This window comes from Psammomys obesus, unplaced genomic scaffold (genome assembly GCF_907164565.1).
Source record: "Psammomys obesus unplaced genomic scaffold, mPsaObe1.curated_primary_1811, whole genome shotgun sequence".
NCBI classification, from domain to species: domain Eukaryota; kingdom Metazoa; phylum Chordata; class Mammalia; order Rodentia; family Muridae; genus Psammomys; species Psammomys obesus.
Window position 1 is genome coordinate 2,235,875 of NW_026592776.1, and position 7,950 is coordinate 2,243,824.

Sequence of the window (7,950 nt, forward strand, 5' to 3'; positions counted from 1 at the left end):
CCCCTGAGCATCACACTTGGTCTCCTGGCAAGTCTTGCCTATTGAGGGGCAGTTTCTTGGCTGTCAGGGTATTCCAAATCAAGGTTTCTGACGAATGTCTGGAAAGGCACTAATGATGGTGAAATGGGTTGCTTTGTAGGATCATTTGTTTTAAATAGTAGGTAAAAAGACCTTTCTAACACAGAGAAATGCAACTCCTCTCCTTTCAGAGAAGTCTTTGCCTTCTTATTTGATCCATTTTCTCACGAGTTTATATCATTTTTCATTGTCCAGAAGAATTCTTTGGACATGAAGAGTTTTTTAAAATTTCCTTTACACCCTGATTGTAGCCCCCTCTGTCTTCTCCTCCTGTCCCACCCCCCTCTTCCTCCTATCCCTCCTGCCCTACTCCTCAGAAGAGTGTGCCCCCTCACCAACCTACCCTAGCTCATCAAGTCACATCAGAATTGAGCACATCCTCTTCCACTGAGGCCAGGCAAGGCAGTACCACTGGAGGGAAGTGATTGAAAAGCAGGAAGCAGAGTTCATGTCAGAGAAAGCATCTGCTTCCCTTACTAGGGAACCCATATGAGGACTAAGCTGCTCATTGGCTACATATGTGTTGAGGGCCTAGGCCAGTCTGTACATGGTTCTTGGTTGGTGCGTCAGTCTTCATATGTTCACCCTGGGCCTTTGTTAGTTGCTCTGTTGGTCTTCTTGTCGAGTTCTTGTCCCCTTTGGGTCCTTCTATCCTTCCCGACTTTTCCACAATGCTCCCCATGCTCTGCCTAATATTTGGTTGTGATTCTCAGAATGTGTTTCCATATGCTGCTGGGTGGAGCCTCTCAAAGAACAACTATGCTAGACTCTCATCTGCAAGCATAGCCGAGTATCATTAATAGTGTCAGGGGTTGGCTCTCTTCCATGGGGTGGGTCTCAGGTTGGGCCAGGCATTGGTTGAACATTCCCTCAATCTCTGTTCTAACTTTATCCCTGCACTTCTTATAGAGTAGATTTTTGGTCAAAGTTTTAGTGGGTGGTTTGGTGTTCCCCTCCCTCCACTAGAAGTCCTATCTGGCTAGAAGATGGCTTCATTGGTCTTTATGACCACTGCTACTAGGAGTCTTACTAGAGTCCACTGCACATCCTCCCAGGAGCCTACCCTTTCCTAGGTCTCCAGTTTGTCTCAGCGATATCCCCACCCATGGTTTCTCTTCTCTCTATTAACCCTCTCACCTCCAGCCCACACTTTCCCTACATCTGATCCCCACCCTCATTTCCCTCCTTTAAAAGTCTGTATTCAGCTATTTTCCTAGTTTCTGCCAATACTGAACACAGCAGAATTGATTTTTAGCTGTCTTTTACTTCTATCCACTAACAAAGCATCAGGCATCTTCAAATACTTAAGTGTAATTTACTAGGGCATTGTTTCTTCCTTTCAGGGGAAAGAAAGTATGGATTTCCTTGGTTTGGTTAGGTCATATCTGGTTTGCATTTGTCTTGTTTTGGTGTTACATTGAAGAATTATTCTGCCACCAAGCTTTCAAAAGGTGGAGGTCATGCTGGGTGTGATTGCACAAGCCTGCAAATCCCAACACCAGGGAGGCAGAGTCGGGAGGATCAGAAATTCAAGACCTGCCTGGGCTGCATAAGCCTTTGTCTCAGACAAACAAACAAAGGCAAAACAATCGCCAGAAAAGGAACCCCAAAGGATCTGGAGAGATAGCTCCACCAAAGAATGCTTGCTGCTCTTCCAGAGAGGATCAAGTTTTATTCCCACGACCCACATTGGATGGCCTACACAAGTGCTTATAATTCCAGTTCCAAGGGATTTGATGCCTCCAAGGGCACCAACCTCATGTGCTTTTTGTCCCTCTTTCCCCCCTCCCTTTCAAATACAAAGTTAAAATTTAAAAAAACAAAAACAAAAACATCTTTTAGACATGGGTGGCAGAAAGCATGCACTGGTGAAGAAAGGCAGACGGCAGACCAGTTTCGCTACCACCCTGGCCCAGATCCAGTGCTTTGAGTCTGTCCACCCCAATATGTACCCCATCTACTGTCGACTGGGATGTGTGGAGGAGCCACTCTGGCAGGACCAGACCTCATTACTCCATAGGGCTGGTGCTGGACTCACCGGCTGGCCCCCAGCATGGAGCTGCTGTTGCTTTCCCCTGAGCTGCTTGCTCTGCTGGGAGATTGAGAGCTGGGGCTGTGGTGCTGCCTGCAGGCTACAAGCACAAAGGTAGACCCCCAGTAAGCTGCGGAGTAGCAGACATCAGGGGCAGGGAGGGTGTGGCATCATGAGCACCCATGGAGCCTGCCCTCTGATGCCCCATCTCGCCTTGGGATCACCCTGACTCTGGACAACAGCAGGATATCCGAGATGAGTCTTGGCAATGGTCTAATATTTACGATGTGTCAGAAGCCAGAGCCCTTGAACCAGAGCAACAGACTCGCAGCAGTGAATGTTTGCTTGTAAAAGGTGTTCAGGCAAAAGGGCAGACTGTGTGCCATACTGCAATTTCCAATGCTGCTATGATGAACAAGTGTGGGAGTGATCGAGGAGCAGAGCGATGCCTGTGTGGTGGAGAGAGGTGGAATTACAGACTCGACAGGGGTAGCAGGTGTGAGAGAAGGCCGCTGTGGGCCAGCAAGCATGGAGTTGCTGAGCAGGAACGAGAGGGTGGCATGTGCAGCCCGGAGCTTGTGCAGACTCGGCCCCTGCCCCTCTTTGAACATGTTGCCTGCCTACTACATCTCCCTGGCTCTGAGCAATGGCAAGATGTCCAAGATGAACAACACTTCATTTTCTGGATTGGAGCTCCTTGAAAGATCTCCATGGTCAGTGCTACCCCACCACTCTGGATCCGTGGTCCATGCTGCTGCTCCAGGCCAAACTGAAGCCAGAGGTTTGTGTGAATGTCATGATCTGGGCTGCCGTTGGTGGCTAGGTTGACATCCCTAGTCTGTGTTCCTGCAGGGGGCTAAGTTAGTGTCCCTGGCCTGCCCTGCTGCCTGAGGCCATGTGGATGTCTGCGTTTGTGCTGTTGCTGAGGGCCATGGGGGGGGGGCGGTCCATGTTTGGGCCCATGATCCCACTGCAGCCAGTGGCTGTGATGGTATCTGTGGCCCATATCACCACTGAAGGCCATTAGGCTATTTGTGGTCTGTGTTGCTGCCTAAGGCCATGCTGATGTGTGTGGCCTGTGCTGTGGCAGAGGGCATCTGGCACGGCAGTGCTGTGCTGATGTCTCTAGTCTGTATTGCACCAGAGACCATGCTGAGGTCTGTGGAACGTGCTGACGTCAGAGGCCATGTAGATGTGGTGGTCCATGCTGTCACCAGAAATGATGTGGAAGTTCGTGATCTATGCTCCCACTAACTATAAAGGGCAAAGAATGTACTTCTGCAGCGGTATTGATGACAGCAGACTTCCAGTTGAGAAAAAGAGTCACAGAACTCTTCTTTGACAACCCCTCCACCCTACACACACACACACACACACACACACACACACACACACACCCCAAAACAAAACAAAACAAAACAAAACAAAACAAACATAGACAGAAAGGCACTGAAGAGAACTCTTGCAGGGCTCAGTGGGGCATGCCTCTAATCCCAGCACTCAGGAGGCAGAGGCAGGTAGATCTCTGGGAGTATGAAGCTAACCCGGACTACAAAGCAAGTCCAGGACAGCCAAGGCTACACAGGGAAACTGTATGTCGAAAATCCAAAACTTGGGAGCCTGGGACACCGCTGGGGGTTGGGGGTTGCGGGGAGCAGAGGAGCTCAATCTGTGGGAGCCCAGGCCCAAATAAGGCCGCTGCCCCTGCTGCCCCTGAGCTGCATTGGAGGCCTCCCTCCTCATTAAGTGCCTCTTTGCATGCACCACCCAGCCCTACCTCATTGGTACTACTACAGAGCCTTGCGCCATGGGGAGGTGCAGCAGGACCCAAGACCAGCTGCTGGCAACAAGATCTGTCCATTTAAGCTGGCCCTCTTGGGGGAGTCTGCAGTGGGCAAATGCAGCCTAGTCCTCTGCTTTGTCGAGGGACAGTTCCAGGAGAGCACAACTGGAGCGGCTTTCCTCACACAGACTGTCTGCTTAGACGATACAAAGGTCAAGTTTAAGATCTGGGACACAGCTGGACAGGAACGAGATCACAGCCTGGCCCCAAAGTAGTATCCGGGGTGCCCAAGCGGCCATTGTGATCTATGACATTACCAACACAGAAACATTTCCGTGGATGGGAGGGGGGGGAGCGGGGAGGGAGGAAGGGTGAGATTAGGATGGGGGGGGAGGGATACAAAAAAATGAATTGGGTGAAGGAGTTACAGAGGCAGGCCAGCCCCAACATCGTCGTTGCACTCGCAGCTAACAAGGCAGACCTGGCCAGCAAGAGAGCAGTGGAGTTTCAGGAAGCACACGCCTACGCACATGACAACCGTTTGCTGCTCATGGAGACGTCCGCGAAGACTGCAATGAACCTGAAAGAAATGTTCAGGGCAATAGCTAAGAAGCTTCCCAAGAATGAGCCCCAGAATGCAGCTAGTGCTCCGGGGTGGAAAAGAGGTGTGGATCTACAGGAGAGCAACCCAGCCGGCCGGAGCCAATGCTGCAAGCAACAGAGCCCCCCTTGCCTGCCACTGCCGCCACTCCTCCACCACCAGAACGACCCGACTGGAATTCCACCACTGGGGGCAGGGGAAGGGTCCATCATGAAGTCTCTGCATAACTTTGATCCTAGGCTGGATCTGCACCTTTCTGTACAAATACTAAATTTTAAGCCTTAAAAAAAAGTGGCCTACTCTTTGATCACCTCCCCCTGAGAGGGGAGCAGCCTTACCAGGCCACAGAGGAAGACAATGCAGCCATTCCTGATGATACCTGATAGGGTAGAATGAGATGGAAGGTGAGGAGGACCTCCCCTATCTGTGGACTTGGGGAGGGGCATGCGTGAAGAAGGGGGAGGGAAGGTGGGATTAGGAGGGGAGAAGGAAGGGGTTTTGGGGGGATACAAAGTGAATAAAGTGTAATTAATAAAAATTAAAAAAATACCCCCCCCAAAAAAAGACAGAGAGAGAGAGATTGAGAGAGAGAGAGCTCTTAAATTTTTTGATAAGGATGCTGAAGTGTAGCTGTCCACAATTGACGGCCTACGGCAGGGGTGTGGGTGTGGGTGCCGGTGTGGAAAGTTTTAATTTTCTTTAAAGGGCTGGCCACGGGGAGTTTGAACATGCTCCAGTGAGTATATGAACAACACAAATTGGACTTGGGGGTTTCTGTTTTGTTTCGTTCTTTTTTCCTTTCCTCCATTTTGTATTGGGTAGGTGAGTGGGGAGCTGGGAGAACCGGGAAGTAAAAGTGATTAGGGCACTTTATGTGAAATTCCCAAATAATCAATAAAAATATTACGTTGGAAAAAAAAAACAACTCTGTGAGTTCAAGGTCATCTTGACACACCTAGTGAGTTCCAAGACAGCCACGACTACGTAAACCCTGTCTCTAAAAAAATAATAATAACTTTAGGGACAAAATAGCAACAACAACAAAAAATGTGACAAAGATTTTTAATTGTGCTATACATCACAAAGCTCATACTTCTGAGAAACCGTATAGAAAGTACACCATATAAAAACATCTTAAAAAAAAAAGCAACAAAGGAAACAAATAAAGACTTGCTAGCAAGCCTGATGACCTGGGTTTCAACCCTTTCACCCACGCCGTGGAAGTAAGAAAACCGAATTCCATAAATTGTTCTCTGACCTCTATACACAGTGTGGCATGGATGTGCGCCTACACACGATGGTCACACTAAAGTAAATACGTACATAAAAGCGTAATAATAAAAGGTCAGATTAGCTAAGATGATATTGCTTATTGCCTGAGCTAGCACATACCCAACAAGGTTTTATGTGATGTTGGTTTCCCTGCTGCAAGGACCACTCTTCAGATGGAGGAGAGATTTATAGCCAAAGTTCCTTTCTAGTTGACCTACAGTGCCATCTAGTGTCTAAAACGGGCAAGTGCGGAAGCACAGAAAATGGCTTCAGTTTCTGGTACCCAGCTCAGGGAGTGGAGGTAGAAGAATCAGAAGTTCAAGGTCATTTTCTCCTACATATTGAGCTAAGATCAACCTGGCTCATATAAGACCTTGTCTAAACAAACAAACAGACAAACAAACAAACAAACAAACAAAGCCCAAGAACAGAACTGTGTCCTTAGTGGTGCAGTGCATACTTACAATCCTGGCTCTGAGAAGGTAGAGGAATCAGGACCCCTGGGAATTGTTGGTAATCTGCTGTAGATGAATAGATGAGCTCCAAGTTCAATGAGAGAGCTTGTCTCCAAATACAAGATGGCAAAGCATTGTAGAGACACTGATGTTGACCTTTTATTTACACACACAAATACGCATGTGCGCATGTACCAGCGTACACCCATACACACATATAAGCATACACACACATACATACCCACATAATAAATTTCTGGAGACAGGGTATCTGATGCATATGCCTATCATCCTAGCCCTTGGGGATCCAGAGTCTAGATATTGAGTTCAAGGCTCAAGGCCAGCCTGGTCTACATGAGACTCTGTCTCAAAACCAAACAAACAAGAGCCAAAAAGAGTAATTTTCTGTTTTAAAGTCACAAAATTTGTGACAGCTAGTTACAATACCTACTGCTATGTAATCCATGACACACAACACCAAAGATGTAGAGAGAGAGAAGTAACTGAGCAACCAGAGTGTTTCATTCCTCCTGACCTTTCCCACCCAAAAAAAATATATATATATCTTATATCGCGTAAATTCGGGTATTCACTGTCTTCCTTTGTAAGCTAAAGGGGTACGAGAATTTGGCAGAAAATTTGATGTAAATGTTTCTCCAAAATTATGAAATTTATAGGGGGCTAGTAAGATGAATCAGTCAGCGATTTCCAGGCAAGTGAGAGTTTAGAACTCTAGCACCCATGCAAATTCTGAGCAGGCACTCAGGTGCTCAGGGCAAGTGGACTCGCTAGATGAACTGAACTGGTGAGCCCTAGGTTCAAGAGAGACCCTGTTTCAGTAAATAAGGTAGACAGTGATCACGGTAAATGCCTGATGTCAACATCTGGCCTCCACAGGCACACTTACACAGGGGAACACAAACCTCAGTGCGTCTGTACAGGCCCATACACGTGAAAACATGCAGATGGGCATGCATACAGCATACACTTAAATATATTATTATTACTAATGAGATTATTTCTTGTCTTGTTTTTGAGACAGGTTCTCAGACTGTAGCACTGGCTAGCCTGAAACTCAGTATGACGCCTCCAATTTGTGTTGATCATCTCCAAGTATAAAGATTACAAGAGTATGTCACTGTGCTTTGGGTTATTGCTAATAGTAGTAGTATTAATTACTTTATCGGAACATTGCAATAGAGACAAAAACCTTTTTTTTTTTTCTGAAAAAGGAAACCAGGCTTCCTTCCTACCAATGATATTATCTTCCATGGCACCTACCCCCTTCACAGAAGTAAAACAATTTTCAAATGCATTAGGACAGTAATTTGGGGTCTCTTTTCCTACACTCCTTCTCAAAAATGCTTCTTTGCCAACTTACTTTTTAATTAGCTCCAAATTTGGTTCGATTGAGAACATCGCTAGGAAAATCCTCACTGGAATAAATACTCATCTAAAGCCATATATTTAAACCTTGGTTTGGGGATCCTGTTTTCACATGTGTAATTAAAGTGGTTGATACCCGCCTGAATTCTCACCGGGTAGAGTCTCTGCAGGCTAATTTCGTTTGTGGGTCCCATTTAAATTAATTATTAATTACACACACCATTTAATTATGACTCCTACCTCGTATTCTTCCCATACTTTGTATGCTCTGAATTTAAAGTCGGACTTGAGAGTGATTTCTCTCTCTGTCCATGCATGCTATGTTTTTCTGGGATTTGGACTA

The 7,950-nt window shown here is 46.9% G+C and overlaps 1 pseudogene; it reads left to right on the top strand.

The window, feature by feature from the left end:
* The first annotated feature begins 3,169 nt into the window (after positions 1-3,169).
* Positions 3,170-4,779, top strand: LOC129683129 (ras-related protein Rab-5C-like; annotated as a pseudogene).
* Positions 4,780-7,950: the final 3,171 nt, after the last annotated feature.